This window comes from Rhinolophus ferrumequinum, chromosome 14 (assembly GCF_004115265.2).
Source record: "Rhinolophus ferrumequinum isolate MPI-CBG mRhiFer1 chromosome 14, mRhiFer1_v1.p, whole genome shotgun sequence".
NCBI lineage: Eukaryota > Metazoa > Chordata > Mammalia > Chiroptera > Rhinolophidae > Rhinolophus > Rhinolophus ferrumequinum.
The window spans coordinates 47,145,892-47,173,055 of NC_046297.1; the positions used below are offsets into that span (position 1 = coordinate 47,145,892).

The 27,164-nt window shown below is 36.9% G+C and overlaps 1 protein-coding gene across 2 annotated transcripts in view; it reads left to right on the forward strand.

The window, feature by feature from the left end:
• Positions 1-27,164, forward strand: part of OXR1 (oxidation resistance 1) — a 452,988-nt gene that overhangs the window by 12,799 nt on the left and 413,025 nt on the right. The gene's annotated exons all lie outside the window — the stretch shown is intronic.

Sequence of the window (27,164 nt, forward strand, 5' to 3'; positions counted from 1 at the left end):
AAATCCAATAAAACTTTTGTTTTCATGGTATTCATTTTTACTTCATCTTCTATTCATGCTAAGTGCTAGTTTCTATATAAAGTAACGACACAAAGCTTCCTTTAAAATTCATGCAGTTACATTTTTTAAAATGCTATATTAAGATCAGGAAGGGACTACCGTGTTTTCCCGAAAATAAGATCTAGCCGGACCATCAGCTGTAATGCATCTTTTGGAGCAAAAATTAATATAAGACCCGATATTATATTATATTATGTTATATTATATTATATTATATTCCCGGTCTTATGTTAATTTTTGCTCCAAAAGATGCATTAGAGCTGATGGTCCGGCTAGGTCTTATTTTCAGGGAAACACGGTATATATATGACTGAGACGTGGCAATTTCTGTATCAAAGTCCTGATGGTTCATATGTCTGGACTTTCTTCCTTGCTGTTTGTGGCACTCCTTGACATTATCCACAGCTGGAAACAGCTATTCTGTGTAGGAGTCCTTGCTTCTCTCATTGGTTCAGCTGTTGAACTAACTGGCCTAAAGAAAGGGAAAATCGTGCATGAATGTAATAGAATATTATTCATCCTTAAAGAGGAAGGACATTCTGACACATGCTACAACATGGATGAACCCTGAAGACATTATGTTAAGTAAAATAAGCCAATCATGGAAAGATAGTGTCTGAGTCTACTTCAATGATGTATCTTAAGTAGTCAAATTCATGGAGCTAGTAAGTAGAGTGGTGGTTGTTAGGAGTTGGGGAAGGGGAAAATAGGGAGCTAATAGGGTTCAGAGTTTCAGCTTTGCAAGATGAAAAGCCTTCTGGAGATGGACGGTGGTGATGATGGCGCAACAGTGGAAATGGACTTATTGCCTGCCACTGAACTGCACACTTAAAAATGGGTAAGACAGTAAATTTTGTTTTATATATATTTTACCACAACTAAAAATAATAGTAAAAGGATTTCAAAGAGTTAAAAAGAAGAAATCATTTAAAATCTTTAATAAATTCTTAAAGGTCAAGTGAGGGTTACATGATAGTTGAGGATAACTGGGAGTGCAGACACAAGGGGAATCTGAACGTACTCACAGATTCTTTCCCATGGGCCTCTGCTCAGTGCTTACCAGACTGTGTGGGGCCAGGGAAGTTGACCAGAGAAAACCCGTAGGTTCCACAGGTGTGCAGATAGTGAGAGACTGCCCCTGGAAATAGGCACAAAATCCAACTACAACCCCAGATTCTTCTCTCATGCAAAAGCCTTGAGCCAATGGGGGAGGGGCAGAAACCCCACTGGGCCCTGGATCCTGCCCTGAAACAAATCCCAGATCTGCAGCAGGTCTAGAGCATAATTTGGTTGACACAGGAAGAGGAGGGGCAGAAAAGTTGAGGAAAAGCCTGCCCAAGGCCCAGCTTCAGAGGGCATAAGACTGAGGACAGACCTGGAGAACTTAAAACATTTATAGCAGCTGTATTCATAATTGCCCCAGATTGGAAATAGCCCAGAAGTCCATCCGTTGGAGAATGGTTAACCCAATTGTCGTAGCATTCCCACATTCCCTTGCTAGAGTTCTATTTGACAATAAAAAGGAACAAAAGGAAAGTTGCTGACCTCACTGCTGAGCCATTGATCACTGAGAATAACCATCAGGGAGGGAGCCATGAATATTTCATGAAAAACATGGCACTTTAGAAAATGGGAAGGCTCAGAAGTAGATCAAGACAATTATGTAGCAAGCAGGAGTAGCTTAGAGGAGCTGATTATAAGGACAGAAGAGGCCCACAGGCCCTGATTTGTAAGAAGAAAAAAGTCCTACGTGTTACCTGGTTTTTTTTTTTCCATTATGACACATAAAATAGTACTGATTGATAAAGCATTTTATTTTTAAAACTCAGTCTATAAATACACTTTTCCCTTACTCTAAACTCATGTCAAGTTTAATCATAGATTCTTTAGGGGTGTTAGTTAAGGATCTTTAGTTTAGTTAGTTAAGGGGTGTTAGTTAAGGATCTTTAGGATTCATCTAATATCCTTTAAAATAGGACTTTTTTAACCTGTAGTTCGCAGACATGGACAGAATTTAGTTAGTACACAAACTTGGATAGACAAAATGACATCTTTATTGTTACTCTCCTCATTCAAATTTAGCATCGTCCTTAATTATGGGTGTGGGTCGCAAACCACAAGAGCCATCAGCAGCACCTGTGGCTTTGTCACCAGTAAGTCACAGATCGTATCATATCACATTACAGTTGTTTGCAGATATTTCAAAAAAAAAAAAATCATGTATGTTCATTCCTGCTTTGAAAGTATGGTGATTATTAGAACTGCTGACGATATTTTTATTTAAAATATTAGCAAAGAAACACATTCACCATGTGTTTGTGATGATGTCACAAATTCATCCCTTTAAAATTTGATAACTGTGTTTTCATTGTATTTAGTTTCCTTTGTAATCCTATGTATCTCTGGTGTGGGAGGTCATACACTTTAACAGACTCCCAGAGGCAGTCATAGCACCACAAATGGCTAAGAACCTCAAATCTTTCTTGAACTCTCGGGGAGTTCCATTCAGCGCCCATGGCTTGGTCCACAAAGCCTGAGTTATTGAGTGTGTTGTAATTTACTGCACCTGTGGTTGATCTGCTGGATGCTAGCTGTGCCATTCTGTAGGAAACATTGGTTCTAGCATCTTTCATGCCAGTTGGTGAGAATAATGGGTACTTTTTTGAGAATCTGTCGGTTCTCTGGCCTCTCTAAGAGGCCTCTCCTTCAGTAGGGCCAATACAGCCTTAGAAGTAAGGACCCCCGAGTCATATGTTTTAACCTTTCCTATTCGGGGTGCCTAGGTTTTAGAGCAGCATCCCACATTCATGGCTCTGGGCCTCTGAACCCTTCCTGGGGAGACGGGCAGCTTAAAAGAGGTCCTTCTGGTGGGTTTTACCTTACATGTTTGTGAGGATGTAAGAAGGACTGATGTCAAACTTAAGAGCTGTTGATCAGGGCGATTCTTCTTTCAATTTTGATTCTGTTCCCCATAGGCTAGGTGTGATTTAAATGAACACACCTCCCTTCCCATGATCTCTATATTCTTACTTTCATTATCTTTTAAACTTTATTCTAAATGCTATCATAGCAGAGTGAAATGCCAGCAGTGGTCGTGGTCCACTGGAGATCCACCTGGACCCCTGAGAAAGGGGAGGATTGCTTCCCCATGGGTTATATTTTATAATTAGATACACTTCCTAAATATCTCAGGATAGCTCATTTAATTTTTGACAGTCCTGATGAAGACTTTTACCTGTTTTGGGGTAGAATTTGCTCTTGTATAACTTCTCAGTGACCTCAGTCTGGTCTGTAAAACCTCATCATCATCTAGGAATTTCTTAAAGTTACTGAAATGCTCTCTCTTACTGTGCTTTCCTGATGCATCTAAGGAATGAGGATTGTAGTGAAATCTACCAAATTAAGATATATTTTGGCAGGAATATACTTACTGAGAAACATTAGTCTTAGGCTGCATGGAACATTTTTCTAACAAAAGTTTGGGATCTGAGTATGTGTCAGGCATTCAGCTCAGCCCTGGGGGTAAAACAACGGTCAGAGCAGACGTGATCCCTGCCTTCAGGGGTGTTGGGGGAAGGGGTGTTGGTTATAGTGTAGCTACCACACCAAAGTTCACCGACACTTCAAAAGGCCAAAACTCAAAACTTCAGGGTTTGGAGTACGGAAAGGTTTATTGATCAAGAAGGCGCCAGCTGAGAAGATGGGAGACCTAATGGTGCATCACATCCATCTTGCTCACTGGGCTCCTTAAGGGTTTTTAAGGGGTTAGGGAGCACTGTCACGTGGAAGTGCTGATGGGGCAAGTATGAATTGGAGGACCTTGGAACTTGGCCATTTATGGTAAAGGGCGTGAACGCTGGATCTTTCTGAACAAGGGACCTTGGCTTCTGAAAGGGTTCCAGTGTTCAAGTTCTGGTTATGTCCTGGTGTTTTGGTTCCGTGTGTGTGGGGGGTGGGGGAGGGGGGTAAGGTGGGGGTTGGGGAGTGAGACTTTGGTTCTGGATGCAGCCAGAAGACAAAGTTCTCTCCTCTGCGCATGCTTCGGCTGTATGACTTGTGGTTTGGGTCTGCTGTCTCTGAAAAGCAACTCAGTATCTCATAAAACAGGCCAGGGCCACTTTGAGCTGCTTTTGCAGTTACAGTACCTGGAAGGTGCTCTAAAGACCAGGCGACAGGGGTAGGAGGCTGTGCAGCAGAGGGACCTGAATTCCAGAAAGGAGGGGCTCCCTCAGTGGAGTGCTGCACAGGGCTGGAGTTGCGGGCAGGAGGAGAGGATGTTCCAGGCAGAGGAGCTAGATTGGAACATGTGAGGAAATGAAAGAGGATCCGTGTGGCTGGGACAAGGGTGGGACCAAGTGGAGGTGGAAAGAGAAGTCAGCATCAGGCCAGGCTGAGCGTTTTGGTCTTTGAAGCTGGGGTGGGGTGGGGACATGATCAACTATCCATTATTGCTACAGAGGTAACAGTATTTATTTTCCAAGAGAACAGATAACATTAAGTAAAATCAGGATGTGTGGCAACTTAAAAAAAAGTCTTTTATTTAAACACAGTGGACAAGACACATGTACCACAATACATATATATATACATACATACATACATACATACATACATATACATGCTATTACAAATATTCCTTCACCACTGGGTAGAAAGCTTTTGGGTTCAGTGCCAGGATTAAATTACTTGTTTCTTTGAGGTTCTGAGCTGAGGGAATTCTAAACCGCATGCCTTTGCCATTTGCCTTTGAAGACTTCTCCATAAAGTTTCCATTATAAAAGCGATTAACATTATCTTCAATCTTTAAAAAGGGGCTTTAAAATCAGCCAGCTATCTGCTTTCTGTTTTAGTTGCCATTGTTTACCTGTTTACTTGGACCTAACTATAAAAAGGCTAGCAATATTATTACTATAATTGAACTGACTTGCAAGAAAGCCCCTTTTTAGAGATGGTACTCACTGGTACATTTAAATTTATAGAAAATAAATTCAAATTCTTCATTTGGTTAGCAAATATGGGCCCTAGTAGTAGTCAACACTGACGTCTATATGCCCTTCAGCCACTGCTCTAAATGCAAAATTCTTGCAGTCTTCATGTCATTTGAGTAAGAATGTAAAATACAGTTTTCCTTTCATACTTTTTGAAATGGCAATATCTTGTCTGCAAAGTAATCGAGCAGCCCTGCCTCATTTTCAGTGTTTGCTACCAATGGGAATGAATTGGTTCCCAGCTCATTGTATTATTCTCATGGTTATAGTCAGACTTTGTTTTCGGATACTCTGAGACATTGGACATGAACAAAGGGAGCATTCTTCCCTTTAAAGCTGTCAACCCAGGGGCTGTGTGTTCCCATATGTGCAATTTCTGAAACCTTTCACGTGAAACTAAGTCAGTGTGTGCTGAAATGGCTAGCATCCACCTGCACCGAAGGGACTTGTTAGTGGTACACAGGTTATTTTTACCTAGTGCACAGAAAATATCATAGGATATTTATTGAGTCTACATTGTAAAGGACTTTGAAAGGTCCTTGAGACAAGGATATTCAGAGGAGATGACTGGAGCAGTTACAGAGGATGATTTTTCTGTGTTCAGCTTCTTTCTACATAATGTCAACAAGAGCGTAAGAGCGTAACCATAGCATCAAAGGGCTTTGATCTCTATTTCAGGTTCTTTTTTTTGAGAATCTACTTCCATGAAAATGTGTCTTCTGCTTGTGCAGCATTCCTTTGTGGACGATCCGCACCCGCAGTTTTCAGTCCTGTGGTTGATGTGGGACTGACCTACCTCTTTTGCTCCTGTTCCCCGAGGGGTTAGCTTGTGAACCAGCAGGAGTACCACTGCCTCTAGATAGTAATTTGTTCAAGGATAGTTGGCAAGATGATGAGGCTACTCCCTGGGATTTTTACAGAATGCCGAGAAGATGCTCTCGATCTCATGGGCGTTGCAAAGCAGTTAGGATTTGTATCTACCATGTTTCCCTGAAAATAAGACCTAACTGGAAAATAAGCCTTAGCATGATTTTTCAGGATGGCAGACCCAGAACATAAGCCCTAATGTATCTTTTGGAGCAAACCTTAATGTAAGACCCGGTCTTATTTTTGGGGAAACATGGTAGAGCTGCTGGTGGCCATCTTTGTTAATCAACCGGAGAAAGCCTGCCTGAAAATGAAGCTATTCCAAAGCAAATAGAGACAGAACATTTCAGTCTAGGCACCCCACCACATTTGAAGTCAATAAAATTCCTTAATATTTCAGTTGTCTAATCCCATCATTTTCCATTTCTATTTAAGCTAATTTGAGTTAAGTTTCAATTAAAAGAGTTAAAACATGAGGCCCCCCTCTTGAGCCTTGCCTTATAAAAACACATGTACTTTTGGGGGACGGGGATTTCAGGATGCGTAGTAGGCAAATAATATAGATATAGGTAGATATTGAAAAAAGTAGGTTGTTTTGTGCTGGGAGTATTTTTAATATAGGCACAAAAAAATGAGGATTAGAAGAACTTAAAATATACAGAGAAAATAATAAACCAAAAACTTATAGCTAATTATATTATTATTAAGAAAAGAAGGAATTAAAACATGAATGCTGCCCGTGAATTGTCCCAACACTGAGGTGGCAGCGGGAAGGGAGAAGTGTGAAGATTTCATCTGGTGTAGGTGTGAAAGATTTGAAAATCTCTATTGCTCTGAGACAGAAAGGGTGCGTAAGAGATACAAAAGAATGCTCTAACTTTTTCCTCCAGTTGCCATTTCCTTTACACAGCATTGCATCTTTTAAATTACATTTTGAGGTTGCAGATTACTAGTGTTCCATGTATACAGACATGAGAAGCTTAGTGTTGCTGTGTATTACAGAAACAAACGTAAATGGTAGCCGGCTGATTCCTAGTTACCGGCTAGCCTTGCCTGTGAAATACATGGCTACATTTATTTGTTATGCATTTGCTTTTAGGATGAGGCATTCTAGGGGCTATTGTTCAACCAATAAGACATTACAACCCTAGTAATGGTTTCTAACATGAATAACAAGATTAGAGGGACAAGCAGTAAAAATTAGAAAGGACAAATTATCCTCTATTTCTAGTAACTCAGCAATGAAAGACATTTATGTTCTCATTTGGACGTTAAATAGCTAGAAAATACGAGTCAGTCATTTTGGATGCAGAATTCTGCCACAGCTTCATTCCATTTGGTATCCTAGGTATCACTTTAAGATGGATATGTCCCTATAAGACGGGAAAAAAAGATACACAGTATGGTAATGAAAATGAGTGTTTCAAGCATCCCGTGACCTTAAAGTGGAAAGCAAAAGAACTATAATGACACTTCTGATACAAGTTTATGCTAGTGGCTTATTTTTTCATGGTTTCTTTATGAAGAGATATATAAAACATCTATAAATTAAGATAGTTCATGGCTAAAAGGAAAGCTAAGGGAATCAGAGGCATTGTTAAGACTCCATTTATCTTACATTGATGCTTGTCTCATGGATAATTTCTGCTAAGAAGGGTTATAAGATAAACCCTTTAGCTAAAAATAGAGCCTGGTTACTAAGCTATTAGGTTGGTGCAAAAGTAATTGCGGTTTTAAAGGTTAAAAATAATTGCAAAAATCGCAATTACTTTTGCACCAACCTAGTAGAATAAGAAATGCTCCGTGTGTTCTAAGTCCGTGAGCAGGAAACATTGTCTTCCAGGTATGGCCTGACTGGTCTCCAACTATGTTATGAAGCATCTTGGTTAGCTCACTTCCATTTAGAGGGGAAAATACTGATTTTCCCCAAGGTATGATAGAATATACTGAGGTATGTATTATCCTTTGTGCTTCATATAATAGGAAAAATAGGTTCCTCTTCCCCGATAATTTAATGGAGAAAAACATCACATTTTCAAACGAAAAATGCTACACAGGAGGAAGTGGCATGAGGATAATGAAACTTTGCTGGGCTGTATTTAATGAACTGATGGCTTAATAATCTATCACGTTGGTGACGAAAACAAACAAACAAACAAACAAACAAAATAGTTCTCATCTTTGTATCATAGGAGATTTAGTTAAAAAAAAAAAGTAGCACGCACATTTAAATTTGGGGTTTGCCCCCAAGTGACTTGTTTTGTTATCAGTGATTTGTTTCTCCAAGCATAAATAGCTAAGAGAACAAAGCTCTCTGTGCTGTTCCAGACAGACGGGATGCTTCTAGTCCTGAATGGAAAGTGGTAGGAATCCACACTTGTGTGCAGTGGAGTTTCCTGTGCATTTGGATCTCAGTCTGCACGATCTTCTAACAAAAGGCATAAGGTAGGAAGCACATGCTGTTGCCATGGCCGTGCCCAGGCAGAATGTGGAGGCTGCTGGCTGGGACCTGCAGCTGCAGCATAGGGACAGGCGGGCCATGCCAGCAGATGGGGTTTCTGGGCAAAGCGTACTGGAAGATGTGGGAGCCTCCTAACATTTTGTGAAATTAAGAGAAGAGAGAGCTAGGCCTGCAGAAGTCCAAGTGGTGACTCTGAATTTTTGAACCTTGCACATGGTACAACTGCAGACAGGAAGCCTGACATTCCTGCTTGAAGTACATTCCTGTTTGAAGTACAGACCCCAGCGCAAGGAAGGGATTGTTTCAGTGCAGAGTAGCACAAGCCACAGAGAAGCAACATCTGGGTGACAAAAGTAGAGAGACGGTCCAGATGTTTCCTGTAGCCTGGTGTGAATGAGGGTCTGATCGGAGTTGATATAGGAACCCTCCCCCATATATATTTTTGTATAATGTACTTTAGTTAACTGTATAATAATCTGATTGTCATTTTCATTCAGTATTAATTTTAGGGATTCCCAACTCATTTGTTCATTCATCCTTTCATTCAGTAAGTAAATTGATTGCTCACTCTTACTTAAACATTGAAAAATAAAAGTGGTGAATAAATCCAAAGAAATCCCTGCTTTCACAGATATGACATTCTAGTTTGTGGGGACAAACAATTAAGCACATACATAAAACCTTTGAAGAAGGTATGTTTTGACAATGTGATATAGCATAGCAAGCCTGGTTGTTGAGGAACAGTAATGTAGATAAGAAAAGAGGAGGTACCTGAAGATTGACTGACGCAAGGGTAGAGCTACCCTTAGAAGACAGGAAGGCAAGGGGCCTAAGGAGTGATGAGTGAGGTAGCAGGAGAACCAACGAAGCGGTCCTCAGACATGTTGAGGTTGTTCATTAAGCCCAGGAGTGACCTGATCCCATTGATGCTTTTGGAAGTTTCACCCTGGCTGCCAAGGAGGCAGAACTGTCACAGGGCAAGGACAGAAGCAGAGAAACTGCTGTTGCAGTGATCAATGTGAGAAGGAAGGAAGGATGGAAGGAAAGAGAAGGAAGGAATGAAGGAAGGGAAGAAGGGAGGGAGGGAGGGAGGGAGGAAGGAAGCAAGGAAAGAAAGAAAGAAGGAAAGAAAGAGAGAAAGAAAGGAAGAAAGTTTGGAATGCTAGAGGTGGTCAAAGTATCCACATTGGGATGTACACAACATACAGTAAAAGGAACATGCAAAGAAATGGTAGTACTCGTAGGATTTGCTAGAGTCGATACTGGATTTGAGGGCAAGATAATTGTCCTATATGGGTGGTCTTCATTTAAATCAGTGCTACTCAAAGGACCAGTCTGCAAAATTTGCCACTGCTCTTTGGCAATATAAGGACCTTGTGCCAAAATGTAATTTGGCTGACTTTTTCACAGCAAGATTTTCTTAATGAAGGAAGCAGTGCACTGATTTACATTGTAGTACAAACTCCTTATTTTGCCGGAGACCAGAGAGAGTTTCCAGACCAGACTAGTCTGTGGCCCTCACTGAGGAGCACTGCTTTGTATGAAGTCATCAGTGAAAGACAGTATTACCACGTTCTCAGGTTTATCATTCTTGAAGAGTTGTTGATTTTGTAGTTGTATAGTATGCTGTAGTTGCCAAAGTTAATGGAACTATCCAGTTATAAAATGTAAACTATAAAAAGGAAAATGACATTATGAATTCTAAGTTTTCAAGTTTTGTTTGATTTTTTTTTTGTAGGCAAATATAAAAGAATAAGCTTAGGAAAATTTTTTTTTTGGATAACAAATTAACTCATGTTTATGAAGTAGGGTCAGAGGGCAACCCAAGCTAAACCTTACTTATTCTTCAAAACTTAGCTCTTGCACTATCATTTGGGAAGCTTTAGATCTTCCAACCATTCCAATATGCGTCTCTCTTGTGTGTTTTCATAACATTGTACAGTTTATCATAGCACTATGAAAAATCAAGAGTGGTTGACTTACTTTTTCCTGACTCCCCCCAAGTAGAAAGAAGACTGTGTCTTATAATGCCCACACCTAGTAAAATGTCTGGGACATTGTGATATCCAATTAAACAATATAAGCTAAGTAGCACGACCATGATTTCAAAGAACAAAGGGATAACTGTGTATACTGCTGGGCATAATGGTTAGCATTCAAGCTTGGGGTCAATACCAAAAGGAAGACTTCCATAGGCTAACCAAAATCTGAGGTAAATGACATCTTTTATAGCCTCAAATGTTTTTAATAATGAGTTTTTAATATTTAAATGAGTATTACACCTCGGAGTTCTCAGCCATATCTATTAAAAGAGAGCAATTGACTGAGTGATACCATTTCAGAAATAAAGGACACTGCTGGACATATCTTATAATAATGTCATTGTGGAAGGAATGACTCATTATACGACAAACAAGGTGACCATAAAATTTGAGGTGGTGGGATCTAGTAGTTTCTCTTACTTTCTTCTTTAGTATCTGCTGGAATTCCGACATGGTATTTGGCAAAATCCCATGAAAATCTTAAGATCTGATTACATTTTACAAGCAGGCCAATTACCATCCAGTTATTCTAGGTTTCTTAACCAATCAGAATACTTGGGGCAAAAGTATTTTTTGATTTTTTTTTTTCACCAGCAAAAAATGTTATTTTTTGAACATCTACCATGTGAGAAGTACCACACGTGCCCACGTGCCATTTAAGTCCAGGAGCTGGGGAAGAATAGAGTGATGAATCAGACATGGGTCTTATTATTAAGGAAGAGTAAAATGAAATGTCATCAGTCTCTTTGCTGCACATTCCTCCAGATGTTATAGGATAATGAAACTGAAGCCTTTTCCCTGGAGAGTGAGTCATGCTTCCTTGGTAGACATCTCAGGCCTGAAAGTCTAGCCTGACCCTATCTGCTCTTCCCAGTGATTGCTCCCAGAGGTGGCTCTTTCCATCAGTTCTCACAATTGTTGTTCCCTTAGGTGTTCTCATCAGTGAAGATCCCAGCCATGGTAGCAGTTTTTGAAGCCAGTGTTATTCAGTGTCCTAATGGTTTCTCCAGCCTGCAGTTTTTACAGGATCTTATGCGTTCATGAACCTGCATTGTACCCACCCCTTTTATTGCTTTGTTTTGCCTTAGTGCAATCAAAGGTTCTATCAACTCTTACTTGGCTATGAGTGAGCTCCCTAAGGGTGTCTTTACTATTGCTATTCCTAAAAGCTGGTGTAAAAAGGACTTAGTGATTGCCCTACACTCTTTTAGATGAAGATGTTGATGATTGTAATAATAAAGACATAACAAATGTGAGTATTTATTGAGGACTAAAAATAGGTGAGTGCCTGTCCTAGTTGGTTTGTAGATACATTCTCATTTATTTGTTACAATAACTGTGGAAAGAAGGTACCACTATTATGTCCATTTTATAGATGAGTGACCAAGGCAAAGAGAAATTAAGTAACTTGACCATCACCATCCTCACTTCCTACCACCAAAGAGGAGACACTCATAAAATGAGCCCCATGTAAATAAACCTGCAATGAACATCGGAGCACCAAGACATGGAAACAACCAAAGTATCCTTCGGTAGATGATTGGATAAAGAAGATGTGGTATATATATATACAATGGAATACTACTCTGCCATAAGAAAAGATGAAATAGTGCCATTTGTGACAACATGGATGGATCTTGAGACTATTATGCTAAGCAAAATAAGTCAGACAGAAAAAGCAGAGAACCATATGATTTCACTGATATGTGGGATGTAAAACTGAAAGCAACAAAGGAACAAGATAGACAAATAAAAAAACAAAAACTCATAGACACAGACAATAGTTTAGTAGTTCCCAGAGGGTAAGGGGGGAGGGAGGTGGTAGATGAGGGTAAACGGGGTCAAATATATGGTGATGGAAAAAGAACTGACTCGGGTTGGTGAACAAACAATGTGACATATAGATGACGTATTACAGAATTGTACACTTGAAACCTATGTAATTTGACTAACTATTGTCACCCCAATAAGTTTTAGTTAAAAATAACTGAGCCCCATGTAGGTCTCTGGTTTTTCCCATTAGCTTCCTCTGATTGGCTAATCTCTAGTGATGATCTGGGTTGTATTGATGAGTAGTGATGAGGCCAGTATACTTATTTTGGACTAAATGGTAAACTCTGGCTGTCATTCTGTCCTTGGACAAGCAATGACTGTTTGCATTTATGGTGCCTGAGATTGGGTGAAAGGCCAAGGCAGGCTCAAGAAGGGAAAGCTGATGCTGGAACAAGAATAATCTCAGATCTTGACCCCTGCTTCGTGGCCCATGCTGGTACAAGTGTTCCTGAATTTTGGCCAATGATTTCCATTATTTATTTTGACCTGAACTGGTTACAGATGCTGTATTACCATTGATTTGCCGTGAAATACTACTTTTCATTTACCAAGCGAGTCCAAGCACACCCTAGAGCTGTGATGATGGCTCCACTCAACATCATCACCACTAATATTTAGAGGCATTTACACATGAAACTGCCACCTACTTTGTGTGCATTATCTTATTTAATACTCATACAGACCTTATAAGGTTGATCCCACACTGTATTATTAATGCAGTAAAATGCATGGCTGATGATAGCGTTACCCAATGCTTTACTATCAACATGAAGTGACTTGAACCCTATGATTGGGAATATATTAGACCAGTGACTCTAAGATTCTATTTTATTTTATATTGTCTTGGATTAGATATACACTTTAGTCCTGGATTAGGTAATTTTCTTAAGGGGAGAGATACTACCACTTATTAAATATCTGCTGTTTGCTGAGCACTATGCTGTTTGCATTTAGGTTCTTATTTTTACCAGTCTTATGATTCAGTATAAATATTCATTGAGAATGTTTTCTCCCAGATGCCTGAGAACATCTTTGCCAAAGAACACCTTGGGAAAGGAGTAGGGAAAAATCTACAAGATGAAGGAAATAAACAAGAACTGGTTGAGGGTACTTGATGAATACAGAGCAGATGCTTAACATGGAGAACAGATTTTTGAAGGCAGGCTATTGCCCTGGCAGATACATAAAATTTATCACTGTGGGAGGCAGTGATCCAGCAATGTACCAAGTATAAACCTTGCAAAGAAATAATTACAAAAAAATATATGTTTTGTAGTCAACAAAACATATATTTTTTATTTGCTCCTCTGCCTTCTCTGTCAGATTTGCTGCTGCTCATTGATGCATATCAAGTAGGAATTAGGGGAAAATAAGTCCTTATAATTGGAATCAGTCACGATGAGTAGAGGTAGCATCTCTGTCTTTATAATACCTATTTTTTATACAGTATTTTATAAAGATGAGTGGAATAGAATAGAATACAGTAGAATGGAATAGAAAATGATGCAAATATGAATAATTAGCATCAGAACTATACAAACATGGAATATACACATAACTGATTTGTTCTGGAGTATCAAATGATATGTATGTTCATAGTTTTATTGAAAAGGGACCCCTCTGGGCAAGAAAATAGAACAAAAACAATTTTGTTTGTTGGCAGAATAATAAGAATCTTATTAATCTCTCCACACTGGCAAACCTTTCCTTCCTCTCCAGTGATCCTGAAACCCCTGAAAAAGAAAACTTGAGAAAGCCATGTTTATACATATATATATGTATATGTGAGTTCATTTTATATATGTTATGTAATCCCACACATATATACACACGTAAAATGAGTTGCGATAGGCTAGGCTATGGTGTGTTAACAATCGATCCCCAAATCTAAGTGGTTTAGACCAAAAATGTTTTATTTTTCACTCGTTCTACATGTACATTGTAAGTCAGCTGCAGCTCTGATTTATATCATTTTATTCTGGATCCAGGCTGACAGTGTACCCCACATATGGAATATTGCCTAGCTCATAACAGACAGAAAAAAAAATAACATCCTAGACCTCGTAATAGATCCAAGAGCTTCTGCCCACATGTGCCAGTGATACACAATACTAACACTGTATTTATTGGGTGAGTATTAGTATATAATGAATAAATTGTTATCAGAATGTAATTGTACCCACAGGAGCTTTTCCATCTTCTCCTAGGGGTTTTTTCCAGGTGGCTGAGGAGATAGTCCTAGATAAGAACAGAACATTGCTTTGTGTATTTAACCCTATTTATTCTCGTGCTCCCCCATTTCTGTCTCATATTTCTATTCATTCTATTGATGACATTGGGTCACTATGTCTACATTATAAAGTTTAGCCCTGCTATTTTTCACCCAGATATCTACTGAGAACCTACTCTGAGCCAGGCACCCTGTCATGTGCTTGATAACACCTGCATCTCGTTCAGAAATACTGTTTCTTAGTGATTTAAGGACTGGAGGAAACAGAGTTTATTTTATTAAAATATATATTGATTAAGCAGTATAGTGGTGAATGAAACTGAGCACAGTTTTATGGAAGAGGCAGATATATCGTAGGAGAGTTTATAAAGTGCTTTGGAACATGAGAAGAAAAAGGTAGATTCTTGGGGACTGGGATAGTTATATGGCATCATAGATGAAGTCTTGAGAAAGGTGAATGGGATTTTGTTTAAAAGTCAACGTAGAAGTGGGGGTGATATCCTTCCACACAAAGTAGCATATGGAAAGCAGAGACAGGAAAAAATATATAACATGTTTGAAAATATAAGTAGTTCTTCATAGTTGGGGTGTGGAATTTGGGGAAAGCATAGTGAGAGATAACACAGGAATTATAGATTAAGAGAAGTTTTGGAGTTATTTGATATAATTCTTCAGATCTATCTAGAAAGATCAGCCTTACTGAATCTGAGCATTCTCCCTTGCCCCTGAAATTAGAGCCTGACTACTACTACTTCTTCCTCTTCCTCTTCCTCTTCCTCTTCTTCTTCTTCTTCCTCTTCCTCTTCCTCGTTCTCTCCTTCTCCTTCTCCTTTTTCTAATATTTTTAAAGAATTTATTAAAATTCTTATTCATTCAGCCCCACTCCATATTTTGATTGGAGCACTTAGTCTATTTACATTTAGAGTGATTGTTTATAGATATGTAGTTATTGCCATTTATTCATATTTATTTATTTATTCATCTTAAAGAAGTTCCCTAAGATTCCTTGTAATTCTGGTTTGGTGGTGATGAACTCCTTTAGCTTTTTCTTGGGAAGCTCTTCATCTGTCCTTTGGTTCTAAGTGATAGCTTTGCTTGGTTGTAGGTCCTTGCTTTTCACACTTTGAATATTTCACATCTTCTCTGCTGGCCTGCAAAGCTTCTGTTGAGATATCAGCTGGTGGTCTTATGGGAACTCCCTTGTAGGTAACTAACTTCTTTTCTCTTGCTGCTTTTAAGTTTCTCTCTTAATTTCGATGTGTCTTGGTGTGGACCTGTTTGGGTTTATCTTGTTTGGGACTCTCCACTTTCTGAACTTGTGTGTCTATTTCCTTCACCATGTTAGGGAACTTTTCAGTCATTATTTCTTCAAATAGGTTTTCAATTCTTTGCACTCTCTCTTATCGTTCTGGTATAATGCAAATGTTGGTATGCTTGATGTTGTCCCAGGGGCCCCTTAAAGTATCTAAAAAATTTTTTTTAATTCTTTTTGCTGTGCTGACTGGGTGTTTTCTGCTACCTTATCTTCTAAATCACTAACTTGATTCTCTGCTTCATCTAACCTATGTTGATTCCCTCTAATGTAGTCTTCGTTTCAGTTATTGTAGTCTTTATTTCTGATTAATTCTTTTTTTGTGTTTTCTTTCTCCATTTTCATGTATCCTATCTCTTTCTTGAAGTTTTCACTGAGTTCATTGAGCATCCTTATAACCATTGTTTTGAACTCTGCATCTGGTAGATTGCTTGACTACATTTTATGTAGTTATTTTTCTGGAGCTTTGTTCTGTTCTTTTATTTGGGACATGTTTCTTTGTCTCCCAATTTTGGCTGCCTGCCTGTGTTTGGCTCTATGTATTAGGTAGGGCTGCTATGTCTCCCAGCCTTAGTAGAGTGTTCTTCTGTAGTATTTGTCCTGTGTGGCCCAGTGGCACTCTCTCCTTGGTTACTTGAGTTGGTGTTCCAGATGTGTCCCTTGTGTGAGAAGTGTGTGCCTTTCTGTTGTAGTTGAGCCTTGGTTGCTGTTTGCACATCAGTGGGAGAAATTGACCCTCAGGCTGATTGGCTGTAAGGACTGGCCATGACTAAAGTCAAGGAAATGCTGTGCAGAGGCTGACTCTACAGAGCAGGATTCACTTTAGCAGGGCTCTGATGCCATCCCAGTCTGTCCTTTGGGTGTGTTGTCCTTGGAAGCACCCAGGTGTTGCTCCAGCTTGGTCTGAAGCTGATCCCCGGACATGTCTACCCCAGGCCCTCAGGCCAAGTTCAGTCACAATCTGTGCTCTGCTTGGGGCCACCTGCATGAGCCACAAAGCAATGGACAGATGGCTACCACCTATGCTGGACTTGGAGGTGCCTCGAGAGGCCAAGCTGTGAACTGAGGCTGCTTGGCACTATTGCTGGGTTTAGGGCTACTCAGCAAGAGGTACAGGGCATGCCGAAGCCGGATTATGCTTGTTTGGGTTTTGTGAACCTTTGAGAGATTTTAGGAAAGTCTGCAGCATAAGCAAAGACAGGCTGTTTGTGTGGAAATGCCACTGAAAGTGGCTAGGTTTTGCCTGCAAGTTGGGTGGGGTGTGATCTTAGGAAATTACTGCGGCAGAGCCAACAAACATTGTTAGCCATGTGATGGAGACTCAGATATGGTGGCCACATGCATGTAAATGGCAGGAGTTGGGAGGGCACAACAACAACAACAAACAATGGATTCTACCAGCACTTCTGTCTGGGAGAAAGCAGCCCCTCCAGCTCTCGTCCTGAAACCTGACAATTCAGTTCCTTCCCATATGTCCCTGGTACCTTTCAAGCTGTTGTACCAGTGCTGGAGCACAGAGTGAGTGATTCCATCAGTGAGTAAGTCGGTGTGCGGGCCCTTTTTAGGAATGCCTGGGACTTCATCAGCCTTCCATATCACTCAGCTACAGTCTCCACTGGTTTTAACAGCCTGAAGTTATGGGGACTTCTCTCCCTGCCACTGGAACCCTGGACTGGGGAGCCAGATGCCAGGCTGGGATCCCTTGGTTGTCCAGATGGGGCCCCCATAGCCGATATTCCTCCTGATATTTAATAGTCACATGTGGGTATCGGGTGCCTGTTCTGCGTATCTGCCTCTCCTACCAGTCTTGAGTTAGCTTCTTCTGTATGTCCTTGGAGGTAGGACTTCGGTTCAGCTAGACTTCAGGTAATTCTTAACTATGGTTGTTCGGTAGTCTAGTGGCAATTTTAATGTAGCCATGAGAGGAGGCAAGCACTGTGCTTACTACTCTGCCATCTTGACTGGATATTCTGTCCTCTTCTTTTTAATCACCCTTTCAACTGAATAGTGTTCCAGACTGAATCCCATGGTTTCCTTGCATTCATTACCTTTGATTATTTTAGGCCCCTGATCTTTCACCTCTTCCATGTCTAATATTTATATTTAAGCCTCTTTGTATTATGGCTTATTCCATTTGGATGGAGTGAGCTAGTTCCAGTGAGTGACCTAAAAGATCTTTCTCCTCTAAATTAACTTCATATGTGGATTTCCATATTTCTGTTCAACATACAATTTTCCCTGATACACATAAGTTCCTTAGTTAATGTGTTTAGAAAATGAACTAAAGAGTCATTTACAGCATGATATGCACCATGAATTATTATTTTATGATGTTCTGCAAATATTTGACACAAGGCATTCACTGACTCATATGTGGCATAAGGACTATACTGTACAGACATTTCAGAGACAGATCAAATTGTAACCTGCTAGGAAAACCATCATTGCTTCAGTTACTGTTTCATAAAAGTCACTGGTACAGATATTGAAAAAGAACTTCTGCATTATCTTTTTGAAGATGCTCAATTGAATTGAGGTTGGGAGCACTATGTATCAATGCTCTGCTTTCCACTAGGGAAAAAGAATCTGTTCATATAGGTTCCTTCCAGGTTATTTCTGCAGAAACCTTGTTGGATAATTTCATTCTTTTTTTTCACCCTTCTTTTTCTTTATATCTGGGTTAGAGAATAGGTAGGTTGGGTTTAGAATTGGTATATTTCAAAATGACTCAAACCCTTATGTTGTAAAATGTGACAATTTTAGGTGCAAAAATATGAAGTGGTAAAACCCAAGTTATATAAAAGCTGGGATATGAAGTCAGCATTCTTGATTTTCAATACAGTGTTTGTTTGGGCATAACAGTAAAATAGCCCCAAATTAGGAGTAATGAATATTACCTGGCACCTAACGATTTGAGGAATCAATGCTTGTTACTGATAAGATGTTGTTTATAAATTTTGCAGTCACTGTATGTTTCAGCTATACTTATGTGTTGATTGATTTCACTAAGTCATACACTTTGAGAGTTGAGGTATCTTCCTTGTATACATGTAGAATATTGTAGCTATTTAAAATTTACTTTATTAATTTATTTTTTTATATTTTGACAGATTGATTTCAGTAGTCAAGCAATATGAAAATAAAAATGTAGTCAGGCTTTGAAATTTACAAGAACTAGGATCTCAGTCAAGTTTTAAACTCCAGGTTTAGATGTGTCTAACAGTTGTAATGCAGTTATGTAGAGGAGCATGGTGGGGGGTTTGAATTTAACAAATTAGGGTCCAAATCTCTGCCATAATGCTTTTGTTATTGAATTGCATCAAATTAAGACACCATTGATTATAAATAGTATCCCAAATTCAGGAATGCATTAAAGTGAATCAAGGCCATCTTAGAATCTAAGAAATATAGTCTCATGATTTGGGGTCAGTTCAGTAGTAATCTCTTTGAACTTTGATTTCTTTATTATTAAAATGTATTAAAAATGTGACTGAATAATAGTACCTTACTTAGAAATGTATTAAAATTTGAAGATATAATAGTTATATGAGAGAATATGTAAAAATGTTGAGCCTTATTTTAAGGATTCAGGAAATGCCTCAGTTTTTCAAAATAACGTTTTTACGTTTCGAGGGGAAAATACTTCTTAAGAATTACAAATAAAAATGTAGTTTGGGCCGTACTTTCCTTCTAAAAGTAAACAGAATTCTCTATCACATGAGAGAACTAAAAGCAGAATAGGCAAAAATAATTATTTTTTTAAAAATTACTGATAACAGGGATTAGAAATAAATAATCAAAGAAGGACCTACCAACTTGTGACGAGATTGAAGTAATATGGGAGTGTTGGCATCATAACTTTATAAAATATAGTTCGTGACCACCTATTAATTTTCTGTAGTTTATTATCAGCCTTCTTTGTCCTGAGTTCTAGAATCATTCTTTGGTCAGAATTTCCTACTCCATTTGAATTTAGCACTTTGTTTTTCCATAATACTAAGTTCAATAAATTTCATAGTCAAAGGTGAGCCTATGCCTTAAAGAAACATTGAAAATCATTTAGAAACTATGACCTAAATATGGTAGTAGAGTATTACGAGGAAGAAAAAAGCTACAGATTGAATATTTTGAAGGAAGAAAGAAAAAAAGGAATGCATAAATGTCTTTTCTAAATTACAAATATGAAAAGGAAAGCCCTGAGTAAGTTAGCCTAATATCTTAATTTTCTATATTGATTTGCTGAATTTGTCTTTAATTAAAAAATGTATACATTTCACATTCATAGGGAAAAGGAATAAACTTTATTGAATGGTTACACTGCCATGAACTTGGACATTTGTATGTATTACTGCATTTAATCATTGAAGTAAACCTACTGAATAGATTAAAAACCAGCATTCAAAATCACAGCTGGCATTTTTAGCACTTATAGTTCACATGCTCAAAAACACAAATATTTATTTAATGAAATATTTTATATATTTTGGGATAAAATGTATATAATGCATAAACTTGTTTTAATTAAAATTTTAACTAAATATTTTAAAATTGGTGTGGCTTCCCTTTTAATACTGGTCAGATTAATACAGTTAAGTATGTGGTTCACCATCCAAAAATTGTAATATCTACTAGTAATTTAACAAGTACGTATTTTATTTGTTATATCTTTGTAAAAACAACTAAAATAAAATAGCGTTAGTAGCCTTTCTGTTTTTAGCTGTGTAAATTATTAAAAGATTTACCTATAAATAGTAAAAGTCACTACTTTAATATGCCTTATGTATTCCATTAAATAAAATTGTTTGTCTATATCAGTATGTATTGCTTTATTTACTTTTTCCAGGAAAGCTCATTTAGTCAAGTCTTTTCTGCTACTGATTAAAATCCTGATTAAATTTGATTTGTTTTAAATCAAATCCTCTCTAACTTAGTTATTGTGCCATAATTTAATCTCTTACTAATTTCTAAATGGAAACTGAACTTCTTTGCTAATCCAAAATCTAAACTCATCACCTAAATATTTCCTAATACATTCCTAAATATTTCATGTATTTCTTTTAAGAGGCAAACAAATGATCTCTTTCTGTACCATTTTTCATTCTGTGTCTTTTGCTTGAAGGTACATTTTCTTGGATAAGTGTTTTTGTGATCTTTCCTGCTGCCTAAAGTCTAAGCCTAGAATTATGCCTAATCAGTAAGTTGTGACAAACAACCTATTAGTCACAAAATATGTTGGATTTAATCATTGTTCATTTTAATTAGAGGAACATCAAATGACTCCATAGTCTTTAGTACCTGTCAGAACCACAAAGTTTTTGTTTGTTTATTTTCTTTTAAATAGTCTAAACCCGAGCTGTCTAGTAGAAATGTAACATGAGACACATATATAATTTTATATTTCTTAGTAGCAAGATTGAAAAAGGAGGAAGAGGTGAAATTGCTTTTAATAACATTGTATTTAGCTCAATGTGTCAAAAATACTATAGTTTAAATTTGTAAGGAATATAAAAATGTGTCAGTGAGATAGTGAACATTATTTTTATCCCACTGTTCAAAATCTGCTGTATATTTTGCACTAACACTGTATCTCACTTCAATGAAAACCATTCAGCTCCTCCTCCATTGTACTAACCTCTTTCTAACTGTTTAATTGCCACGTGTGGCTAGTGGTTACCTTAGTGGACAACGCAGGTCTAAATGGTTATTTGGAGGAGAATTTCTCGGCATGTTGTACCTTTTACTCAAAGGAACTTTAGTTTCAGTGTTCATTGGGGTCGGGTGTCTGATGTGATTGCAACATAATTCACAGTAGCTAGTAGTTCAGATAATATAGAGATAAAAACCCACAGGCATAGTTTAAATTGTTTTTTCTTATTTAAGGCTGAGATAAAGGTGTAATAATCCCTACCAAAATTAATAATTTATTTTGCTACATACCATTTTAAGTAATATAATATTTTATAAAGAATAGAATAAAACTAGGTTCAGAGATTTTTGTGCTTCTGCCTTCCAAATGAGAAGAAGAAATTACTAGTTAGGCTTAGGTGAAACTGTTGTATAGAAAAAAATTATATTTGTTACAATTGAAAATGTTGCAGTACTTTTTTTCTCATGCACTCACTCCATCAATCAATTAATTGTATTTTAATCATTTTTCTTCTATGTTTAATTCCCTTTTTTGTACTAGAATTTGTTATCTTAATTTTTTTCTTAATCTCCAAAGTATATTTTATAAAAAGATAACCAAAAGAGTTGATATATATTTCCAGCTAAAGATTCAACATGTGTGAAAGTACATGTTTCAAATTGTTACTTGAGAGTGTCAGACAGCTCTGGCTAAGGAAAATATTCCAATTACATAACCTTAAATTAGTTTAGGAAATAGATTTAAATAATTCTTTTCATGACTTTGCTAATAGTTCTTTTTTGACTATAATAAAATTATCTTTGATTTATTTACATTAATTTGAGACACATGAGATTAAAATAATATTTAATTATTTGGTTAGCTGTGTGGATAATTTCCAAAATCCATTTTTATCTTCAAACATCCCCAAAACACCCATCCATTATTTTCTGCTATGGCTACCACTCTTTGAAAAAGTTTTTTTCATTAAAGTATAGTTGACATACAATATTATGTTAGTTTCAGGTTTATAACATAGTGATTTGACGTTTATATACCTTACGGTGTGATCACCACGGTATGTCTAGTAACTGTCTGTCACTGTACAAAGTTATGATATTATTGACTATACTCCCTGTGCTGTACGTTATATCCCCAAGGCTTATTTATAGCTTTTTAGTTTGATGTAGTATGTTTACCTTTGCTTTTGTTGCCCTTTGCCTGGGGAGACATGTCCACAAAAATATTGCTAAGACCAATGTCTAAGTGTTTTTTACTGCCTATGTTTTCTCATAGGAGTTTTATGGTTTCAGGGTTATTTTTCTGTTGTTGATTTTTTTTTTTTTAATCTGTCAGTGTTACCCTTATTTCTCTAGGCCCAATATGTGTTCTTAGCAGTTTCTGTGTCTAAGACTCATTCTCTGTTTTTTTTTTTTTTTGCTCCATCACCATTTGTATAACTATTTCAGTTGATCTTCCTTCTTTTCTCTTCCCACATATAACTGTGATAGAGAGGTTTTTATTGCTATTTTTAATTCAAAGCCTCAGTTTGCATTCTATATCAAAGACTAGAGGACTCTTTGCTAATCTTTTTAAATACTTCAGGCAAGAATAAAAGATTCAGGAAAGAATAAGAGATTATCTAGTGGGCTTAAATTTTTAGGAAGCAAAGTGGTTTATTTCCTACTTTTTAGGCTACATTCATTGTTCATTTTTTGCCCATATCTTCAAAAGCTCTTTTTATTTTCTTATCAAAATGTGGTATGAATCTGTTTCTCTAGATTTTGAAGAGTTATTGATATGATTATATTCTCATAGTTTTTAAATTTTCCATGTACCTCGGTTTTCTAACGTAATCCATTCTGGAAGACCGTTCAAGTTCTGAAACGTTCGAAAACAGCCGACATCTAGGCCTCAGGATCTTGCACTCAGCAGAAGCCGCGTGTCATGTTCAACTTCTGAGATAAATCGAAGCATTTAATTCTGGATTTACGGCATTCGTAAACTGAAATGTTCGTCAATGGAGATGTTCGAAAACTGAAGTACTACTGTACTAAGATGTTTCTCCTTTGGGGACATCAAAGGAGTAATTTTCTTCGTGATTTGTAAATTGCAGTATTACTAGACATAAAGGTTCAGATTTAATCTTCAAATGAGACTCAACTATTTTGGATTCACAAAGCATTGATATATAAATTCTTAAAGTTAATAATTTTATTTCATTCTTACTCTTAATAACTTGGTACTTAAAGCTGTTGGAATCCATTCTCACTTGGTCTCATTAAACATTCACCTAGCCGATGATTAGTTCAAGATATTTATTCAAAACAACTGGAAATCTTTGTTTACAAAAATAGTTGTACATGTTCATAGTTTATATGTTTTAATTGTAATAGCTAAAAAGTGGGGGAACAAAACGAATGTTTACCAACAAGAGAATGGGTGAACAGATTGTGGTATATTCATGCACTAAAATACTACTTAGCAGTATAGAGAAAAATGAGGTACTGATAATACACAAAAAAATCCCTATGACTTGATGTTGAGTGAAAGAAAAGTACATACTGTGTGATTCCATTTTTATGAATTTCTAGAATAAGCAAAACAAATCTGGGTGATAGCAAACTAGAAGAGGGGTTGCCTATGGGGGTTGAGAGTTGAGTACACTACAAGGGAAAGTGAGAGAACTTTCTGGGATGATGGAGATGTTCAGTATCTTGATCGGGGTGTTGATTATAGGGATGTGTATAATTGTTAGCACTTATCCAGTTGTACACTCAATGTCTGTGCTTTATATAAATTTTATAAAGTTTTTCAAAATAGAATGTAGATGTTAACACATGGGCAATAATAAGAGGAAAATGTTAGCCACCAAAGGGGAGAGATGTAAAAGGAATTCAAAGATGAAGGAAGGAGTAGAAATTCTTATAACATAGCAGGGCAAGAGGATAGTGACTTTAAATTTATAAAAACAATGCGATTATCAAAAATTGTGATAAAGAATAATGAACAGCATGAGTCATCAAGAAAACATCATTTTATTTGGAGTTGGGAGCCATCAAGTAACCCCAAAATGAGAAATAGGTAGAAGAGGTTGCTTCTTGGGAATGGTACTGTGGAAATTGATGTGGACATGCTCCAGTATTGTTTTTCAGGTCAAACTTATCCATCAATCAAATATGTGTACTGTGTACATGTAGCATGTTGACGGAAATAAAACTGTAAAACGTAATGATTTCCCCATTACAATCCTCAGGATAACATTCTAAAACCTTTGTCTTTTACGGTCTGGCACCCACCTGTCTCTCCAGCCTCAATTCCCTCTCCCTTCCTTACACTCCTCAGCCATCCACAATCATCTGACTTCCATAATGTATCTTATTCCATTTCATTCTGGGCTTTTGCACATGCTGTTCCTGAGATTCAAGCACTCTTTACACAACATTTGTGGCTCAGACTTCTTAGGTTTCATGTGTGCTGGCTCCAGGACTTTTTTCGTCCTGTTTTGTGTTCTCCAAGTTTTTATTTGAATGTATCTCCCACTAGAATGTAAGCTTCATAAGGACAAGAAGCATACATGTGTCCTTTTCAAGATTGAACCTTCAGCAGGTAGCACAGAGACCTGGGGTATATAGTTGACTCCCAGGGATATATTTTAAATGAATGAACAGTTTAATTATTGAACTAGTGACATGAACTTAGGAAATGATTTAAGTATTGACTTCTAGATCTCTTCCTCTAGTCTGTAGATAGCTCTCAAGATGCTAGGCCAATAGGTACAAATTCTTTGAGGAACGTTTTTGAGGATATAGAGTAAAGGCAGTGATTGTCAGAGTCCAATTTCTGAAAATAAGTGCTGTCTACTAAAGGTCAATGACCCAATGCTGACCTGGTCAGATGTAGAAGGGTCCAAGAATTCCTTGTATTGGCAGGTTTCTCCCTGTTAACTGCTTTCTAATTAAATCAAAATCCAAAGAAAGAAACTATAGGTGATTATCTACATAGCATTAATCCTCTATTGATTAATGCCTAAAAACTCCTATTTTTTTTAAATGATAGAGTGCACTAAGAAACTCTCTTGCATAAAATACAGTGTAGTACTATAAGATCTACACAAAATAAAATTTAAAATCAGCTAAATGTGTACATTGACATTGGAAAATATTTAATATTTACCTGCTTATTACCCCTGTTATTTATAAAGTGTGGATAAAGAAGAACAGAAATTTATCTCAGTTTGATACAGTATATCATTTAATTGTGCTTATCTGTAAAGCTTTAGAACTCTGACTATAGGAAGTAAGTATTTACAAGACATGGTCTCAAACAAGAAAGGATTACTTAAATCAATTACCGATATGCAATTTCTGTTTCTGTTATAAAATCTATTCTCAATCTATTTGTAAATAAAACTGTTTTGTAAATGTATTCACAAAATTCCTAATTTTTCTGTAATATATTCTTTCTTAAAACTTACTGGGTCTGTCATCAAGAAAGTCAATATACTTAATTAGGAAACAAATGAGGTGTGACCTCTGGAACTAAAAACTTCAAAATTTAGAATAAGTGTACTTTTCCAAAACCTACATATTCATGGAAATATTTAGTTGTGTTCCTTATTCAAAATAATACTCATAAAATGATCTATCTATAACTTACAGAAATGTATAAGTCAAAATTCTTATATTGAGCATTTTTAGAAAAATAAAATCAATTTTATGGCAATCATAGCAAAATTTTCTTTCTGGATCCTACATCCACATTTTAAATAATTGTGTGTGTGTGTGTGTCTGTGTGTGTGTGTAGATGATTTATGTGGACAATAAAGTTGCAGGAACACACTCCAGATACATGAGATAATTATATCATTTCTTAATGGACCTGATACAAGTCTCATTTATTTAGCTTTTATTTTCTCACATTGTATTCATATGTTGAAGTATTTTCTCATGTTTTATTAAATACAAGATTTTTAATACTCTTTGGGAAGTCAATTAGCTTTACTCTTTTGAATCTTTTTTTTAATCAAATTGATATATATGTCTACTTTAAAGTTAGTTTTACAAGGTTTATAACAAAATGTAACAGTACTCTCTCCCTTGTCTTCTCACCTCCCTATCTTTATTTCTTAAGGCAACCACTTTCAACATTTTTAGCTACTTTTTCTTAGATTTACCTTCATTTCCTGTTTCTGTTTTGCATAATGTCTTCTGATTTCCTACTATGAAAAACAGAAATAATTTTTAAAATGTTTTTTCCTTTCTCTTTGCAATGGTTATATCAGTTTTTAGTTAAATTAATGTTTAGTGCTAAAATTATGACTAAGAAATTTTGATTACATTTAATTTCTTTAACAATTTTTTTTCCCTGAAGTTAATAATTGATGCACTTTCCGTCCTTTTCTTCTACATTCATTCTAAACTATTGGAAATGTAAACCTCTCAATAACTTGACAAAAATCAGGTAATTTATCATATTTTTGGTTTTATGTTTGTTTTCTTGGAGATATTCCTCATATTACTGTGTTATAGTTGTCTAGCCACTTGTTCCGATAGGGATTAATTGCTCTGTAATTCTGCTGTGTATCATCACGCATAATTTTTCTTCACTGTCACCCTAGAAATTCTCTTTGCTAATCTCTTATCTTGGATTTCCTCCCCGTTGATCTCATGTCTTCCACTTTCTTAGTTTCCTCTCTCACTGTAAACAGGCACATCATCTTGTAACTTACAGAGAAAGATAACG